This window comes from Culex quinquefasciatus, chromosome 3, assembly GCF_015732765.1.
Source record: "Culex quinquefasciatus strain JHB chromosome 3, VPISU_Cqui_1.0_pri_paternal, whole genome shotgun sequence".
NCBI classification, from domain to species: domain Eukaryota; kingdom Metazoa; phylum Arthropoda; class Insecta; order Diptera; family Culicidae; genus Culex; species Culex quinquefasciatus.
Window position 1 is genome coordinate 150,759,164 of NC_051863.1, and position 21,034 is coordinate 150,780,197.

General features: G+C 37.0%; 1 long non-coding RNA gene across 2 annotated transcripts; it reads left to right on the plus strand.

Annotated features, from left to right (window-relative positions):
- Positions 1 to 5,378: 5,378 nt before the first annotated feature.
- On the plus strand, positions 5,379 to 19,656 carry LOC119770721. Of its 2 annotated transcripts, none has more exons than XR_005278963.1 (3): positions 5,379 to 6,031; positions 6,195 to 6,573; positions 19,442 to 19,656. It is a non-coding gene; the product is annotated as an uncharacterized LOC119770721 (long non-coding RNA). The 2 variants fall into 2 exon arrangements; XR_005278964.1 differs by having other exon boundaries at positions 6,198 to 6,573.
- Positions 19,657 to 21,034: the final 1,378 nt, after the last annotated feature.

Genomic DNA, 21,034 nt, shown 5'->3' on the forward strand with positions numbered 1-21,034 from the left:
TCGGTTTGTTCTAGAGGTCGTATCGAGGTGCTCCGATTTGGATGAAACTTTCAGCGTTTGTTTGTCTATAAATGAGATAAACTCATGTCAAATATGAGCCCTCTACGACAAAGGGAAGTGGGGTAAAACGGGCTTCGAAGTTTGAGGTCCAAAAAACCTAAAAAATCTTAAAATAGCTCGCATTTCCGTAAAACTTCATCAATTCCAAGTCTATTTGATGCATTTGAAAGGTCTTTTGAAGCACTTCAAAATGGGTCATAGACATCCAGGATCGGCTTGACTTTTGCCTTCCTCACTGAGGTAAGGCTATAATCCTGCTCTGAAAATGAACTTTTTATTAAAAGCTCCTAGACCCACCTTCATGTATACATATCGACTCAGAATCGAAAACTGAACAAATGTCTGTGTGTGTGTATTAGGGTGGGTACGTTTTTCAAAAAGTTCTCGGATCAAGTTTTAGTATGGTTCCCCTTGTAGGGCATGCCCATGTCAGACAGCTACCACGTGGGTGAGAAAAGGCTGGAATATTCAATTGCAAACCTTCTTTTAACTAGAAAATGATCATTTCGAGCAATCCTGATATTATTTAGTTGAATTCAGAATCTTTGCATAGCAAATTTGTATTTTTATGCAAATATTTCAACCACGTGGTAGCTGCCAGACGTATGGCGTCGCGGTGTTCATCAAGCTTTCATAGCATGCTAAGGAAAATTTGATGCTCTTTGGGGGAAAACCGTTGATTTCGGAGACATCGGATTGTTTGCCGATGCGCCAGGTCTAGGGACAACGAATCCATATGCTCTCTTCGGGAAAAGTGTTCTCCAGACCATTCCCCATAGGCCTGACCATACCAGAAGTTGGCGCGTTGTTTTCCCAGACCTGTAGGAGCGTTTGAACAAAATTTCCAATTTTCCCATAGTAATTCGCATTTAAACTTTAATCCTGATGCGCGCAGCCAGTTTACAACCAAATGAGCTGATATTTGGCATGAAAGTCCCTATGGGCATGCCCTACAAGGGGAACCATACTAAAACTTGATCCGAGAACTTTTTGAAAAACGTACCCACCCTAGTGTGTATGTGTGTGAGTATGTGTGTGTGTATGTGTGTGTGTATGTGTGTGTGTATGTATGTATGTGACCAAAATTCTCACTGAGTTTTCTCAGCACTGGCTGAACCGATTTTGATCCAACCAGTTGCATTCGACTTGGTTTAAGGTCCCATACATCGCTATTGAATTGTTTGAAGTTTCGATAAGTAGTTCAAAAGTTATGTATAAAAACGTGTTTTCGCAAATATCCGGATCTCAATTATATGCACGTAAACGATGTCCGGATCCATCATCCGACCCATCGTTGGTTAGGTAATTGAAAGGCCTTTCCAAAGAGTCCAAAACATTGAAGATCTGGCAACCTTGTCTCGAGTTATTACCACTTAAGTGATATTTATGTACTGTTTTGAAGCCGTATCTCACTTAAATGTACGTAAACTATGTCCGGATCCATCATCCGACCCATCGTTGGTTAGGCAATTGAGAGGCCTTTCCAATGAGTCCAAAACATTGAAGATCTGGCAACCCTGTCTCGAGTTATTACCACTTAAGTGATATTTACGTACTTTTTTAAAGCCGGATCTCACCTAAATGTATGTAAACTATGTCCGGATCCATCATCCGACCCATCGTTGGTTAGGCAATTGAAAGGCCTTTCCAACGAGTCCAAAACATTGATGATCTGGCAACCCTGTCTCGAGTTATGACCACTTAAGTGATATTTATGTACTTTTTTTAAGCCGGATCTCACCTAAATGTATGTAAACTATGTCCGGATCCATCATCTGACCCATTGTTGATTAGGTAATTAAAAGGCCTTTCCAATGAATCCAAATTATAGAAGATCTGGCAACCCTATCTCGAGTTATGGCCACTTAAGTGATATTCATGTACTTTTTTGAAGCCAGATCTCACCTCAATGTATGTAAACTATGTCCGGATCCATCATCCGACCCATCGTTGGTTAAGCAATTGAAAGGCCTTTCCAAAGTGTCCAAAACATTGAAGATCTGGCAACCCTGCCTCGAGTTATGACCACTTAAGTGATATTTATGTACTTTTTTGAAGCCGGATCTCACCTAAATGTATATAAACTATGTCCGGATCCATCATCCGACCCATCGTTGGTTAAGCAATTGAAAGGCCTTTCCAAAGTGTCCAAAACATTGAAGATCTGGCAACCCTGCCTCGAGTTATGACCACTTAAGTGATATTTATGTACTTTTTTGAAGCCGGATCTCACCTCAATGTATGTAAACTATGTCCGGATCCATCATCCGACCCATCGTTGGTTAAGCAATTGAAAGGCCTTTCCAAAGTGTCCAAAACATTGAAGATCTGGCAACCCTGCCTCGAGTTATGACCACTTAAGTGATATTTATGTACTTTTTTGAAGCCGGATCTCACCTAAATGTATGTAAACTATGTCCGGATCCATCATCCGACCCATCGTTGGTTAGGCAATTGAAAGGTATTTCTAAAGAGTCCAAAACATTGAAGATCTGGCAAGCCTGCCTCGAGTTATGACCACTTAAGTGATATTTATGTACTTTTTTGAGGCCGGATCTCACAGAAATATATGTAAACTATGTCCGGATCCATCATCCGAACCATCGTTGGTTAGGCAATTGAAAGGCCTTTCCAAAGAGTCCAAAACATTGAAGATCTGGCAACCCTGTCTCGAGTTATGATCACTTAAGTGATATTTATGTACTTTTTTGAAGCCGGATCTCACCTAAATGTATATAAACTATGTCCGGATCCATCATCCGACCCATCGTTGGTAAGGCAATTGAAAGACCTTTCCAAAGAGTCCAAAACATTGAAGATCTGGCAACCCTGTCTCGATATATGATCACTTAAGTGATATTTATGTACTTTTTTGAAGCCGGATCTCACCTAAATGTATGTAAACTATGTCCGGATCCATCATCCGACCCATCGTTGGTTAGTCAATTGAAAAGCCTTTCCTATGAGTCCAAAACATTGAAGATCTGGCAACCCTGTCTCGAGTTATGACCACCTAAGTGATATTTATGTACTTTTTTGAAGCCGGATATCACCTAAATGTATGTAAACTATGTCCGGATCCATCATCCGACCCATTGTTGATTAGGTAATTAAAAGGCCTTTCCAATGAATCCAAAACATAGAAGATCTGGCAACCCTATCTCGAGTTATGGCCACTTAAGTGATATTCATGTACTTTTTTGAAGCCGGATCTCACCTCAATGTATGTAAATTATGTCCGGAACCATCATCTGACCCATCGTTGGTTAGGTAATTGAAAGGCCTTTCCAATGAGTCCAAAACATTGAAGATCTGGCAACCCTGTCTCGAGTTATGACCACTTAAGTGATATTTTATACATTTTTGATGCCGGATCTCAATTAAATCTATGTACGATGTCCGGATCCATCATCCGACCCATCGTTGGTTAGGTAATCGAGAGACCTTTCCAACGAGTTCACAACATTGATAATCTGGCAAACCTTTCTCGAGTTATGACCACTTAAGTTATATCTGTGTACTTATTTTTCTGGATCTAAAAAAATAGCTGAAATATGTGTCCAAACCACTCATATTCCCCATTGTTGGTAAAAAGTGAGGAAGGCATCAACCACATAAGTGGATTAAGTTAGTTTTTCTCATAGCTTTTGCAAATAACTGTTAAAAATTGATTTGTTTAAACCTTAATATCTTTTTGCAACATCCTCCTATACTTCTTTGGGTCAAAAGTTAGGGAATTTCATGGAATATAAGCTTACGGTTTTAACTTTTTGGTCAATCGCAATTTTTCTCATAGTTCTTCGATTTTTCTAAAACAAACATTTTACAACGTTAGTTTTTGCCCTGTAGGCCTCCATACACCCAAAGGAAAAATATATCTCAAAATCTGCAACATTGGATTTGCTGCAGAAAATGTCATATTTTATAACACTTTTTGCAGCAAGCCCGTAGATCATTTTTGCCCGCGTGTAAAAATTTCAGCGATCTGCAGTTCTTACCAACACATATAATGCTGGCCCGTCCCCGAGCAACACTCCAAAGAGAAGCATATGTTGGTGCTCTTTCACTCACTGTCATTTTCCATTTCTTATTTTTTAAGAAAAACGAAAATGTTCAAAAATAACAGAGATTAAAAAATTAAACTTTAAGGTATTTTTTATTCTTTTAAATTTAAATTCATTATATAATTAAAAAAAAAATTTTAAGTAACCAGCATTCTATATTTGGCCCACAAACTCATTTGAGCTTCAAATATTCTTAGGTTTCTTATAGTTTTTGATCCCAAGAACAACCTTGTAGAACATCGCATAACGCTAGGAATTGATCCCGAAAAGGTATAAGATGTTTTTGTGAGTTTACTTTTTGCGGCAAAATTTCAAAACATGCCCAAAAAATAAACTTGTTGTTCCTCGGATCAAAACCTATAACAAATTTCTGAGAAGAGAAAATTTGATAGAGTTGAGGAAAACTTTTCATAAGAAGTGTTAAAAAATGAAATAAAATCTATTATCAAAACTAGAGGATCTAAACGTTAACCAAATACACGCAACTTCCGGTGGTTGGTCGCTTCTCGTTTGACACTTTTTAAGTTTGTACCCCGTTATTTGATCAAAGTCAAACTAAAAAGTAACGAACTGTCACTTTTTACACGGCGCTCACGCACACTATCAAAACAAACCGACTGTTTTTGATCCCTTAACCTTCTGTTTGTAAAAAAGAAATTGTAACATTAAAACCACGTAGCTGGGTTAGTGTAGTAAATAAATATTTTGCACTCAAAATCTAGCTATAAAGTTTATGTTACAGACATGACCTGTACGACTAAGAATATTGTTCGATAATTTAATTAGGTACTACAAAGTCCACCAAGAAAAAACAATGGAATTTAGTTCAATTCTGTCGAGATGTCAACAATCATTCCCGTTATCGAAAATTTCACGATTTTTATAACACAAATATTTCTCAAATTCTTCGGTTCGCTAGGACATTATCAAGTAAAAGCCTTGAGTCAATCCCACTGTACCACCGGGCTCGCCCGCTTCTGTTCCGTTCTGAAACCCAACCCGTCCACACTGCTGGGGCTGGGAAGGTGCGATATTTTTGCGCATCTGTTGTACTTACCCTATCCCATACCGCACAGATACACAATTTGCTCTCACACACACACCTTTAAAAGCAAGGATCCTCTGCTCTCTGCTCTTTGTCCGTTTCTCTCCCTCTCATCCTCTCTTTTCACGCAATCCATTGGCCACCGCCATTGACGTAACAGGAAGTGGGATTGCGCGGAGTCGTGTTGACGTGATTAGCCCGGTATTGTCTCCGGAGTTGTGGCCGAATTCGCTAGTTTCAGGATTTGTTAGGCTAGGATTGATGTATAGTGTCGTGTTAGCTTTGTGTTGTTGAGAAAATTCGGAGTAGTGCCAATTTATGTCGTACCTTTCGGTGGTATCTAATATTAATTAGCCCCCTCCTTGGCGGGACGTCCCTGACTTTCGGGACGGTGGCTCCGCCGCGGTCGAGGTTGGCAAACCGACCTGCTCTCTCCGGTGGTTAGTCTGGTTTTGCTGGTGATCCGTGGTACGTGATAGCGTCAAGTTCCGTTGCGTTCCCGTTTGGTGCGAAAAAGTGGCCTAAAGTGATCCAAAGTGGCCACCCGCAGGGGGTCCGGAAGTGTTCCCGAGTGTTTCGGCTGAGACCCACATCCGGCTTGGTTTGAGGTGTACCGTTACTCCGAAGCAGCCGGGTTGGAAAAGTGTTGGAAAAATCGTTTCACTTTGGCCTGAACCCAGTTCTCGTCGGAAGGTTGCGGAAAAGTTTCCCCCTCCACCCGTTTGTGTGTGTGTTTCGTTTGGTGTACCAGGAAGGAAGGAAGACTCAACGAGGAAAATCCTGAAAATTCTCTCGCGAGCGTACGCTCTCTCGGAACCACCCTCGCGCTCCGCAACGGAAACTACCCCCGCGTTTGTAGGAGGTGTGTGTGTGTGTGCGTCCAAGCAGGCCATTGTTTGGATGTGTGAAAGTGAAATATCAACAGAACCTTGCAGCAGCAGCACCCCTTCTGCAACTTCAACAGCAACAACAACAACAACACAGTTGCAAAAGTGAAAATCTTTTATCCTCTCTCTCTCTCTCAGCAGCGTCGCGACGCTCGTTTCTCTCTCGCTCGGCACAATAGCCAGTGCAAGTGTTGGTGTCAATAGCAAGCTCTTTTTGTGTGAAGGCATTTTCGGTGTTTATTGTTGTTCGCTCTTTCTCTCCGCATCCTGATTTCGCGTAATCCAAGTGTGGCTGTGTGGGTGTGTGTGTGTGCACATTTTATTGATGTTTGACGAGTGGAAAATCTCAGCTGGTGCCGTCGCCGTGTCAGGAAAAACCAAAAGGATTCGCTGAACAAAACACAAACCTCCAGACACGTGGTACGCGGTATTGCTGCTGCTAATTGCAAGGCCGTCTCTGACCTGGAACGGGAATCGAACCTGGAGCCCGAGAATCAGCGGAGCAAATCCAATTAAGGTGTGCATGCAGTTTATTTGCAGTGTGAGTGGGCAGGGTTTTGCTAGGGGAAAAAATGCCAATTTGTTTTGATTTTCGTGCAACCGTAGCGAGCAATCGAGAGGGTGAAATTGGCTCTGGAAGCCTAGGTGCTTATGTTTAAGTCATGAAAAGTGAAGTTTTACAGTACTTTTTCAAAACAACCAATGCGCCATGGGTTTGTTATGTACATAAGACCTGTCGAAAAAGTAAGCGAGAGTTATTCTATAATTGATGAACTAAGGGTTATGCGACTTTACATGATGCAGTCGACTCTCTGATTGTCAATATTCAAAGGACCATCGAAGCAGAGAATCATTAGTAAACAAAACGTTGCAAAATAAAGACTTGATTGAAAACATGGGAGAGAATCATGGAAAAGTTAAGCAAACTAACACAAACAAAGGTCAAACGCCTTTCGAAGCTTAGTTTCACATAGAAAAATGCCTTTACAAGCCATGAGAAAGTGAAAATATTGATAACGAGAGTTGATTTCTAAAGCAACAAGATTCCAAGGGACCGTCGAGGAATAGATACTTCAAACAAGAGAAAATATCGAGGAATGAAGAGAATCGAAGTATGCAGTTTAAAGGGAATGTACTGCCCATGTTCGAATAAATTTCCCAACATAGTGACACTTTCTAGTATCATACTAGAATTTGCTAATGGAAAAGTCTTGGATGGAATAGGGGCAGGGGAGCAGAATGGGCCACCCTTGTTTGGGCTTTAGAATGGATTTAGACCAACTATTAGGTAAGGGTTCTATAAAAGACGTCAAATAACATCGCCACACCGAACACGACGTTTGAATTCGTTGTATTTTTCGAATTATGAGCAAAATGTAAATTTAGTGACAAACACAAAAACATAAACTCTGTTTATTTTGAGATTCTTAAATAAGCTTCCTGAAAAGTTAGAAGGGTTGAAAAAGTTTGATCAATACATAGAATGGTATCGTGAGCTATTCTCGAGGTAAACAAACACCAACGGAACCTTCAAATCATTACGAGGCTTGGTGGTGGAAGTGTTAAATTAAAAACAACATGGGTGCAGGATGGGCCACTCTTTTCCTGCCTTAAACAATCATAATTTATTAAATTTGAATTTAATAGATTGTTTCACTCCTAGTTGCTTCACAAATCACGTTAGTTGAAAAACCCTTTTTTTAAAGTGCATCAAAAACAGATTTTTAGTATTTTTTCCATCAACCAAGTATACACTATTGAAGGAACATCTTAAAACATACTACTTTGAATTCATAAATTTGAATGTTTTTGGGGCCTTTTTCTTTGGCGGTCCATTCTTCCCTCCTTCCCCTCACCCCCCCCCTCCTTTCTGCCCCTAAAGGAAATAAAAAGCATGATCGAATCGAGTAATTCTCTACGCAATCGGTCTTTTTGCCTTCCTCACCTTACTGAGGAAAGGCTATAAAATCACTCGAAAACTGAACTTCTCAATTAGACCTCCTAAACCCACCTTCATGTATACCTATCGACTCAGAATAAAATTCTGAGCAAATGTCTGTGTGTGTGGTGGGATGTTGATCAAAAAATTGTCACTCGATTATCTTGACATTGGCTAAACCAATTTTGTCCGTTTTGGCGTCATTCGATCCGTCTTGAGGTCCCATAAGTCGGTATTAAAAATTATACGGTTTAGTTAAGTACTTCAAAAGTTATGCTAAAAAAAACAATTTTAACAAAAGTCCGGAAGGATTTAAAAAGGGTGGTTTTTGTAAGAAAAGTATTTAAAAGACCTTTCCAACGCGACCAATACATTGAAGATCTGACAACCCTATCCAAAGTTATTAGCACTTAAGTGTTATCTATGTACTTTTTGGAAGCCGGATCTCAGATATCATGAAGAAACGTTGTCCGGATCTATCATGCAACCTGTCGTTGAACAGATAATCAAAAGACCTTTCCAAAACGACCAATACATTGAAGATCTGACAACCCAAAAAGTTATTAGCACTTAAGTGTTATTTCTGTACTTTTTGGAGGCCGGATCTCAGATATTTTGATGAAAACGATGTTCGGATCTATCATGCGACCTGTCGTTGGATAGGTAATCAAAAGACCTTTCCAACGCGTTCAAAACATTGAAGATCTGACAACCCTACCAAAAGTTATAAGCACTTAGGTATTATTTATACACTTTTTGGAGGACAGATCTCAGATATTTTGATGAAAACGTTGTCCAAACATATCATGCGACTTATCTTTGGATAGGTAATTAAATGACCTTTCGAATGTGAGGAAGGCACCAACCACCTAAGGGTGGATTAAGTAACGTTTTTATTGTTATAATTGTATTTTTAATCCAGCTGGAACTTTTTTGGTGCTTTCGGTATGCCGCGTAATTCGTGAAATTCAACCCTTGCCGTGAAATTTGGGAAATACCGGGAAATGGAACATTAATCAACACTATTTGAAAGAAAATGCAAATGCCGCGAAATTTGATGTATTCAATTGATGAATCGCTACTTAGTGCCTTTATGGATTATTTTTTAATTCTGACGTATGGTGGTGTGTCTCCACGCTTCTTCCTCCCCTGTCGATTCAGAATTGTGTTGTTGTTCGAACACTCTGTGCTCAAACTCAACCCAATTACGGATCATCTCTGCGATACGGCTTTACGCAGTAGACCTGGCCGCTTTAACGCTTGTGATGTTTCAATGCATTCCGATGCAATGGCGCACTACAAATGATAATGAATGACAAGAAGAGTTCTAGGCGTCATCTAACCTAAGGCACTCTCCAGGATCCCTTGGAAAGATTAGCTGCGCTAGGGTCTCATTAGATTAGATTAGATTATGGTTTATTTTTTAATTCCGACATTTTAAAAGATTTTTCAAAAGCATTTTGAAAGCAGTTTACAAATAAAAACGTATTTCATATGGGTAATTCTCCGCCAACTCACACAGCAGTTGCCCCGACCCCTCTTCGATTTGCGTGAAACTTTGTCCTAAGGGGTAACTTTTGTCCCTGATCACGAATCCGAGGTCCGTTTTTTGATATCTCGTGACGGAGGGCGGTACGACCCCTTCCATTTTGAACATGTGAAAAGAGGTGTTTTTCAATAATTTGCAGCCTGAAACGGTGATGAGATAGAAATTTGGTGTCAAAGGGACTTTTATGTAAAATTAGACGCCCGATTTGATGGCGTACTCAGAATTCCGAAAAACGTATTTTCATCGAAAAACACTAAAAAGTTTTAAAAATTCTCCCATTTTCCGTTACTCGACTGTAAAAATTTTGGAACATGTCATTTTATGGGAAATTTAATGTACTTTCGAATCTACATTGTCCCAGAAGGGTCATTTTTCATCTAGAACAAAATTTTTCATTTTAAAATTTCGTGTTTTTCTAACTTTGCAGGGTTTTTTTTAGAGTGTAACAATGTTCTACAAAGTTGTAGAGCAGACAATTACAAAAATTTTGATATATAGACATAAGGGTTTGCTAATAAACATCACGAGTTATCGCGATTCTACGAAAAAAGTTTTGAAAAAGTTGGTCGTCATCGATCATGGCCGTTCATGGTCACCCGCGACAGACACGGACGACGAAACAAAGAGAAACGCAAAAAGTAACTTTTTCAAAACTTTTTTTCGTAAAATCGCGATAACTCGTGATGTTTATTAGCAAACCCCTTATGTCTATATATCAAAATTTTTGTAATTGTCTGCTCTACAACTTTGTAAAACATTGTTACACTCTAAAAAATAACCCTGCAAAGTTAGAAAAAACACGAAATTTTAAAATGAAAAATTTTGTTCTAAATGAAAAATGACCCTTCTGGGACAATGTAGATTCGAAAAGTACATTAAATTTCCCATAAAATGACATGTTCCAAAATTTTTACAGTCGAGTAACGGAAAATGGGAGAATTTTAAAACTTTTTTAGTGTTTTTCGATGAAAATACGTTTTTCGGAATTCTGAGTACGCCATCAAATCGGGCGTCTAATTTTACATAAAAGTCCCTTTGACACCAAATTTCTATCTCATCACCGTTTCAGGCTGCAAATTATTGAAAAACACCTCATTTTCGCATGTTCAAAATGGAAGGGTCGTACCGCCCTCCGTCACGAGATATCAAAAACGGACCTCGGTTTCGTGATCAGGGACAAAAGTTACCCCTTAGGACAAAGTTTCACGCAAATCGAAGAGGGGTCGGGGCAACTTTTCCCGATTTCGTGTGAGTTGGTAGAGAATTACCCATATCAGATCTACAACTATGTTAAGAGTATATTGTTAATAAGAATATTCAACAAAATGCAGATTGTTTGTTTATTACACAATATTCCAAAATCATTTTTGGAGAACATTAATCAATTTGAAATAAAATGTAAAAAAACATATTTTTTTGTTTTTTGGAAAATTTATTTAAATTAATCAACGATATAAAACAACCATGAACAAATAGCTCATATAAACAACTGTGAACACTGAGTGTATCCCTTTCGCACCTTAGATTTGATTACATTTGTTTGTAAGACCTAATTTCAAAAAAATCTAAAATTCATCTGACGAAAATACTTCAAAATATCCCAAGATTTTTTTTCAAATCTCCTTTTTTTTTAAATAAATTATTCGTGTCAGGGGGTTTTATTTTGTACCTTAAACTACTGCTAATTGTTAAGACACTTTTCTGTTTATAATTGCTAATAAAATGCATTTGTATGTTTATTTTTAGTTTTAAGATTACCGTGAAATTGCCGTGATGTTTGAATGTTTTGTAATTGGCATGCCGCGTAATTTCGATACTTTTGCCATGAAAAACACAAGCCCTAGGTTTGCCCAAAGAAGCCATTCAGCGTCATTAGTTTGTCCATATAGTTTTCCAAACAAATTTAGCAGTTGTCCATACATAAATGATAAACCAAAATTCAAAAATCTGTTTCTTTTGAAGGATTTTTTTTGTGTCTACGGTAAAATTGTAGGTATGGTTAAGGAATACACTGAAATCAAATTAAACACGGTAAAAATAATTTATATGTTTTAGGGGACATCAAATAACAACTTTTCAGAAATGCAAAAGTTGTTATGTAGTTGCAATGTGCAAAAAATCATTGACCAATTGATGAAAACTAACATTTCAAAAAGGCATTATATTTAATGTTTGGTCCTTTTCAAATATTGCTTTCGAAGAGATCGGAAAATTGTTTCATATTTTAGCTTTTAAAATCGGACCATTAGTTTTTAAGATATCGACATTAGAAAATGATGAGTTGTTTGGAAGAGGCTTAGAAAACATCAATACCAGAGCAACATTTGAAAGGGGCGGTACGACATTGCTCTTACGGCCTTTCGTCCCATTTACACGCGTTTAAATGCGTGTAATGAAAGGCCGTAAGAGCAATGTCGTACCGCCCCTTTCAAATGTTGCTCCAGAATATTCCTGTTTTAAAATCTTTTAATGGCAAAATTTTAGCAACTATGGATCGTATAAACAAATTTTAAAAGCAAACTATAAAATAGCTGTGACTATTTTCAATAAAACTTATGTAAAAATGGCTACAACTTGAAAACGGTGCACTTTATCAAAATTTTACTGAAGTACATTTTGATTGCAAATTCGATTTTACATCATAAAATGAAGTTGAAAAACAATTGCGACCAATGTGTCCAATTTTTGAAAAAATAAGTCATTTTTATTCAAAAACTCATAGCTCGGTAAAAATTTCAACTCGGAAATTTCTGAAAAGTTGGCGTTTGATCTTTTCTAATACAAACCAAAAAATGAAAAAAAAAAATCAAGATAATGTTTTTTGTGTGCAAATCAAGTTTTAGTTCCGTGTAGCATTTTATTTTCAGTGTAGTCCTTATCCATACCTACAACTTTATCGAAGACACCTTACCGATCAAAACATTCCTTCAAAAGATACAGATTTTATAATTTTCATGCATCATTTTTGTATGGACAGCTGCTAAATTTGTATGGAAAATTATATGGCCAAACAAATGGCTTTTTCGGGCAAACCGAAGGCACCGAAAAAGTTTCAGCCAAATAAAAAAATACAAAAATCAAAATCGAATGATCGAAATTTCTGAGATTTGCTCATTCCTAACATTAATTCCCATAAAATCTGTTTTTGTTGTTTATATGGCATTCTGACTAAATTGCTTCAAAACAGTACCACATTTCTCCACTTCACCAGGACTGAAGTTAAACTTTCGACTGTCTGTCCAAATTATCATATTCAAATCAAACTAGCCCCTCTCTCCCACTTTTTTTCCTTCCAGGACCAGAAATGAACCCATCCCGAGTCTCCTTTGCCAACATTTCGAGCCCTAGTTTGGCTTTTCGGATTACATTTCCAACATAAGTGTGGTTGGTTTATTTTTTCCAAACTGAGTGTAACCCCAAAACGGCTTGCCTTTGTGTGTGCAATCATCATCATGGGATCATCAAAATAAATAGTTTTCCATGCTTTCACTACTTTGCTGAACTGACTCGCTTTATCTCGCCCTTCACCAGTTCAGTATTACTGTACGGGCTGATTTTCTATGGGAAAAAATAGTTTCAAATTTTGTAAAAATCTGGTACCTTTTCAAGGTTAAAGTTCGATTGAAGTGTTTTGTGGAAAAATCTTAACATTACACTAATTTATAGTTTAAAAATGGGTTTTTACTAAGTTTCTGTAGAAAATAAAAACTATAACAAAAAAAAACCCCTTAAGAAGTCCAAACGACCATGGCACACAGAGACAGAGATCATCATTAAGATAAAACTTTGTCCTGCAATGAGTGTATGAATATTTTCGCCCTTCTGGCAGCAGTTCCATTCGGCAGGAATGATCTCAGATGATGATAGTTTTCAATTGAGCCACTAGTTTTAGGTATTCTTGCTTCTCGCTTGACTTGCACACTAGCCCGGAGAGGAGGATGGTCATCGTTGGGACTTTTGATCTTTGTGGCAAATGCATTTGCAAATTGCTTCAATCCCAACAAAAAAAAAAGAAAAGAGTGAAGTTGTTTAGTTTCCAAACGGAACCTTCATTAGTGCCATTCTCATCTGTTTAGATTTTGTTCTAATTTGTGGCGAAAAACTTTCTTATATGCTTCAAGTGCAGTTTGCTAAATGAAGACACGTCAGTTTGCCGTCCATCAGAGGATTGAGCAGAAGATTAAAAATTCCGTTCCGCACTTGAAAGAACATCAATTGAGCTGGATGCATCAGCAAAGTGTGCTCGTGGCACTTTGATGAAAATACGTTTTATCTTTCACTTTTCGATCTTTCCAGTAGTGGCATATGGTTAGCAGTACATAGTAACAATGTTACATCAGGGAATGTTGACTGAGGTTGGGTCACAAAAAAGTTCAATCTTATTTTTCAAAGTTGGGAAAATTACCACTTTTCACATAACATGAGACCAAATCCATCGAAAAGAGGTGTTATACAACCATAAAGTTTTTCAATCCTCCGAAATTGAAGTTATTTTATGGTGAAATTATTTGAACGGTGTTTAAACTACAGATTTATCCTATTTATTTTTTTTGAGCACTAAATTTTATCACTATTTGAGGCTGCAAATTATTGAAAAACACGTCTTTTTCGAATATTCAAAAATGAAAGGGGTCGTACAGCTCACCGTCACAAGATGTCGAAAAGTGGACCTAGGATTCGTAATCAGGGTCAAAAAATTGACGGAGAATTACCAATTTACCTTCAAACTAAAAAATCATGTTTTAACATGACAGCATGCAGAACAATGGCGCTAATCCCTATTTACTTATTTGCTCCAACCCAAGCAAGTAAAAGCTACCTTAAGCACACACACTTTTATCCAAACACACACTCACACAAACAGCATCGAATTGTTTGAAATAGGATGCCCTTCACTGGAGGAATGTACACATTTTACAAACTAAAAAACGCAAAAAACAGCACAAACTCACACACTTCACAACGCTTGGTTGCCTTTGCTGCACTCTTTTCGATGAAGGATGCTTCCTGTGTGTGTGAACGTGTATGTGTGTTTTTATTTTGTGTGTGTGTGCGCACGAGCTTTGCGAGTGAAACAAGAAACCTCTTAGTTTGGGTTCGTTTTATGCCAAACTCTTCATCATTCCTGATTTTGCTCGCTTATTTTACACGGTACTCACGTATATTGAGTGCCGTCCTGGATGCTGATAATGTTGGGTATGCTGTGTGCATTAGAAATTTTAAAATTTATTTAGCTATTTTTGCCTTCCTCACCTGGAAAAGCTATAAAATCAGTCGAAAAATAAGCTTCCAAATTTTACCTCCTAGACCCATCTTCATGTATACATGATGATCTGACAACTCTATCAAAAGATATAAGCACTAAAGTATTATTTATGCTCTTTTTCGAGGCCGGATCTAAGATATTTTGATGAAAACATTGTCCGAATCTATTATGCGCTCATCGTTGGATAGGTTTTTAAAGAATCTTGCCGATAAGACAGATAGATTGAGGATCTGAAAACAGTTTCAAAAGAAATTAATAAAGAAACTTACAGACAAAATTGTTCATTTTTTCAGGTGGAAAAAACCAGAAACACTCGGAAATTCGAACGACAAACCGGGAAAATTTTCAGTTAAATTCGATTAATTTCTCTTCAATGCTTTATGTCTTTTGTTTCAAAGCAAGAATTTTATTCTAATTATTATTAATATAGATGCTATGCCATGCTATGCTACGATCAAGCTTGGTCGTGACTTTTACTGGCAATCGTCTTTTCGTCATGCAATCACTTTTAGGTGGATACAATAAGAAAACAAAATTGGAAATTCTTATTGTGGTCATCCTCCGCCAACTTATACAACGGTTGCCCTGACCCCTCTTCGATTTCCTTGAGTCTTTGCTCTAGCGGGTAATTTTGATCACTGAACACGAATCCGAGGTTCATTTTTCGGTATTTCGTGACGGTGGGGCGGTACGACTCCTTTCATTTTTCTGTTTTTTTTTTTTTTTTCTCTAAAACACGTTTTTCATGTGTTTTGTAGCTCGAATCCGTAACGAGATATACATTTGGTGGGTACAGTCATCCCTCATATTCAGAACAAAAAATCATTGCAAATCGATAATTGAACTCAATGATTCGCTTTTACCTTCATTTGAAAGCTTTTCTTGCGATCAACTGCAAACTTTAACTTTTATATCAAGTTTTTGAAGAAAAACTTTGTACCTTGAAATCCACAAATTCGGAACACTTTTTTCTTACGGATGTAAACAAACATCGGTTCACTCCATGAGTACATAATTTTTACAAAATAATGACTTAATGCACTGAAACCAACGAAACTCAAGCTTAGTTGTGTTTTATGAATGGTCTGATAACTTTTTTTTTAAATATCAGTTAAATTTAGGTATTTCACAATTGTGGGAGGCACAATAACATCTCACAATTATGGAACATGCAATATGAAGGCAGTGTTTTGCTGCTCTGAATGAAAAAGTCTTGAGATGCAGTTTTTTTATTTGTTTTAGAAGTACTACTTTTACTAAAGAAATAGCAAGAGAATGTCCAAATAAAGGTCCTAAAAATAGTAAGGCCAACAGAAAAGATGCATTTGGCATGCTATTGACAAATTATCACAAAAGTGTTCCGAATTTGTGGATGTTCCGAATATGTGGAATGCCTGTATCTCAGTTACGAAAAAAAGTTTTTTTTTTTTTCATTGAGGAAATCAAAAAAAAATATTTTTAATCGCTGCCCAATCTCGTAACTCAACTGTCAAAAATATTGAGAAAAAACAATTGATGGGAAATTGCTTCTGCAATAGTCCAGAGCAAAGCCAAAAATTGTATGCATAAATCAAGCCGTCTGTTCGATTTTTACGAGTTATCCGAATTTTATGATAAAGTTTATTGAAAATGTGATGATTTTGGTTTTTTGGTTCTTCGAAGTTGTCACCCTCAAAACATAATTTTGCTTTAAAAGTCTTTTTTTTAATTCAGCCAATTTTGCCCCATGGACCTTCATTGTGGCTGGTGCACTGCTTGATTGTTTGGCTTTTTCTTAAATCACCATCCAAATATGGGTCATTCCAGGTCAACTGGGTACACTTTTGGACTCGACCTTCACCAATTTGGACCAAACTTGGAGGGAACGTTCATCTATACATGGTGTACTTTTTAACAAAAAAAGGATGAATCCCGCATAGTTTGGTTTTTATATGTGAGAAACTTGTTTCGGATCGAAATTCATAAGGAGCAATTCCATGCCGAATAGGGAATCGGTTGTACCCGACCCTCTACGATTTCAATGAAACTTTGTAGACATGTTATCCTACGCTTATATAAGCCATTTTTTTGTATATGGAGCCAGTTCCACACGATAATGACATTTGAGAAGGGTGTAAGTGTTTTAAATATTTTTGTAATTCGGAATATAAATATTTCTGTATCTCGAAGCCGTTGCATCGTATCAAAAAGTGGTCAAAGACAAACTTGTAGGAAATTTGACGGGCTTTCCGAAAAAAATACACTGAAACAAAAATACACGCCACTTTTATAAGATTTTTGATTTTTAAGTTTAAAAGTCAAATTTGAAGGTGAGCCCACGTTTTTTTTTCGTTAATTTTTTTTGTGAAAATAGCCTAAGATATTACAAAAAGACTCACGAAAAATGCAGGATGGAGCAACTCACCTAAAAAATTACAAAAATCATTTATTGAAACTGTTTTTTTTTTTGAAAGTGCTTTAAACGTCAAAATTTTCAAAAACAGAACTCGAAAGTCGATTCTCCAGACAATTTTACATAAAAGTCTCCATATTGACCATGGTCCTAAGTCCAATCTTTGTGAAGTTACAGCGGTTTTAAAAACAAAAATGTTGAAAAAATAGGTTTTATGATGGTTTTTGGCAATTTCTATGTGACAGACTTGATTTTTCAGTCTCGAAAATATTTTTACCGGAAAGCTCGTCCAATTTCCCATAAGTTTGACTTTGGTCACATTTCAATTGGATGTATGAGCTTACAGATATAGCGCCAATAGTTCAGTTTAGTTTGAGGTTAACATTTATTTCTATGTAAAATTGTCCGGGAAACACGATGGTGACAAATTGAAAAATATATAAATATAAGAAATTGGTCAAAACTGAATTTCAATACTTAAAACGTTAAAATATAATTTAAGGGGGCATTTTATCGAATTCCTTGAACAATTTTCTATAAAAAGCAACCTGAACAACGTCTTTTACTCAAATAGTTGCAAAGTTATGATATAAAGAAAAAAAAAGTTTTTAAGAAAATCGTCAAAAAGAGGGCTGAGCAAAAAATAGAGGGATGGTCCAACTAGGACCAAACTTGGGATTTCTGATAACTATCGAAAGATGAACGTTCCCTCCAAGTTTAGTTGAGTCCAAAAGTGTACCTATATATTTTTTCAGATAAAATTCCCTAATTCTAGCAATGCACTAGCCAGAAAAAAACGCCAAAAGGGTCACTCTGATGCAAAATTTGCGGTTTTTTTTTCGAAAAAAAATACATTCGACAGCACTTAAATCAGTTTTAGGGGTGACAACTTCGAAATATTATCAAAAAATGGTCATCACTTTTTCAAAAAACAAATAACTCGTGAAGAATAAATACAATCCATTTATGAATCGTTGTTTTTGTCTGCTCTTGTGGAACTTTGATACATTTTTCAAAGAAAAAAATAAAAAATGTCTTATGTGGGTCATCGCAGATTTGAAAAGTACATTAAATTTACCTTAAAAAGTGTTTAATAACGGGAAATGATTTTAAATCTGTTTTTCTCTTTTTTGGTGAAAAATTAGTTTGTTTTTTTTTTTTTTTAATTTAGACAATCATCACTTAACATGGCGAAATCCAGTCTGCAATCCGCTGAAATCACGGTCTTCTAACGAAGCGAAGCGATGCGAAAAATTCGTTTTCTTTCGAAACTTTCTATCTTTTGACGATTTCGAGCTACAAATAACATCTTAGTAAAAATCCAGAAAAATTAAAGGGCGGGCCCTCCGTTACTAGATATCAGAATACAATAGTTTTTTTTTACAAGGTCCTATAAGCTTTTGTCTTTCATATGATTATAGGACCTATTTAAAAAAACTCTACAAATGAAACTTGAATTCGTGTTCAAAGAACATATTTTCTCGTTTATGCAATGTCTCAGGAAAATCGAAGAGGGTTCGAAGAATTACCCCCTGATTTTTCTGACCATCCCTAGTCCCTTGTCGTCAGCTTCATTCTCCTCCATCCCTCGAAACTCATAACTCAAGTAAAAGAATCACGTTCCAGTTCGACCTACGTTTGATGGAAGCTGCTTCCGCTTCCAGAAGGGGTGGAAAGATTTTCAATATTCTGGCAACCCCTAAACATGACATGCATCGACGGATTTGTGTTTTTTTTTCGTCTTCTTACTGGCATCAGGTTCCAAGTGCTCCCAGAATTGGGCAGATGATGCCCAGTTTGAAAGAAACGGAAGATTGAAAGCTAGCAGGCATATAATAAATCGATTAATCCTTCTGCTTTTGACAGTTTTTCCAGGCTCGCTCTCTCGTCATGATTGGAAAATTTTAAACGTTCTCTGTGCAGCAAAACTGTGGCCTTCCTTTGCACCACGTGTGCTGCACACACACACACACACGTGTCTATCACTACGAATTGTATAGGTCTGGTCTGGAGGGTTTCCTCGAGCACCATACGTCACGATTGATTGACCTCGATGCCACCGCCGCTGTGCTGGGGCAGTAAATTACATCAGATTTATCGATTGCTTCGGGGAAAGCTCGGGTAAAATCCGGGAATGGCGGGTTTTGCGGATTGACTTTTCAACATTTGCCACGTGGAAATCATCATTTAATACAGCCGGGTTTTTCTGTTTTTTCTCTCTCTCTCTTTATCATTGCAGACTGACGCGCCCAGTGAGTGTTATTTAATTCCAAACGGATCGGAATATCTACGGTTAGCGCTGTGAAGAGTGATTACTGGAATTGTGTATTCTGTGAACAAACTTGGTGGGGTAGTCATGAAGACCAGAACTGTCTGTTGGATGCTGGTGCTGGTGATCGTGGAAGGATGGTCATGGGTGTCTGCCAGGGACACCGTCACGGAGGAGCTTTCACCAGGTGAGTTTTATGAAAAAAAAATTAAACTTTGCAATATCAATATTTTTTTATCTATCAAGAATAAGTACAATTTAAAGCCATACCTAAAATTGGAAAGTGGTTCAAAAAATCAAAAAGAGCCCACAATAGGGTGACAAGAAAAAATGAAAATTTTGAATACCCCTTGCTCGATTCTTTAGGCAATAATTAGTAACTGTGCCAATGTTGAGCCAAATCGGTTAAGGTTAAGGGGTCGCTTTTTAGCGTTGAAGTTTATATGGGGAAAATCGCAACAATGTGTGGGGAAAAACATCGCTTCAGGATTATGGCATCAGGTGGCGCGAGTCTCGCCCCAAATTGCCCAAGTGTGAGATTCTTCTAGAAAATTTAATTTCCTACAACTTTGTCGAAGGGTGCAATCAATCCAAGTTGATCCTGTTGAGTTATTAGCAATGCGATGAAAAGAAATCAGCTTAGATACTTGAAAGTATATAAGGGGTATATAATCACCAAAAATTAAGATCAACTCGATCGGTTTGTACCCTTCAACAAAGTTGTAGGGAATTAATTTTCCTACAAGAATCGCACTCTTGGACAATTTAAACCTTCACCGATTTGGCTCAAATTCGACACAGATACTTATTTTTGCCTAAGAAATCAAATCAGAGAGTATTCCTGATGTCATTTTTTTATTGTCACCCAAATCCACAACCATTGCACAATATGACTCTAATTAGGTTCTTTCCAGAGGCGACTCGTGCCCGAAAGAAGTACCTGTTCAAAGTTAAAAAATGTTTTTAAAGCTTTTTTCTTTCCAATGGTTTTTATTTTTACGTTTTATTATTTTTATACTATTATAATTTTCGGTTTATGCAAATAATTAATTAAAATTAAGTTTTTTATCTCGTTAAAATGTATTTTTAAGACTTAATCATTAGCGTGGGGAATGTGGAAAAACAGAGCAAGCACTTCCATCCTTATCGAAATTCAACTGAAGTTATTGAATATTATACTGAATTTTAAAACTATTCATCAGGATGTTAGAAAAAATACCACATCCTTAACAAAAAAAACTGTTTGTTGGGCTTTTTAAGCCCATTATTTTAACAAATATTGACCTAACTTGGTTACTATTTAAAAATTAAAAATGTCATTTTACTCTATACTTTTTAGAACCAGGTGGTATCGCTTTTGATCCTTTGCCAAATGTTTAGAGAATTGAATTTACTCACTGTTATGTCCTCATGGTTTTGGAATTCAAATTCCGAATAAAAAGAAGGGCTTTTGATGTTAAAAACAAAACTATATTGACATGAATCCGAGATTACTGAAATATTTGTTTTTAACATCAATGAAAAAAAGTTTTCAGAACAAATTATGATTATAATATATTCAAC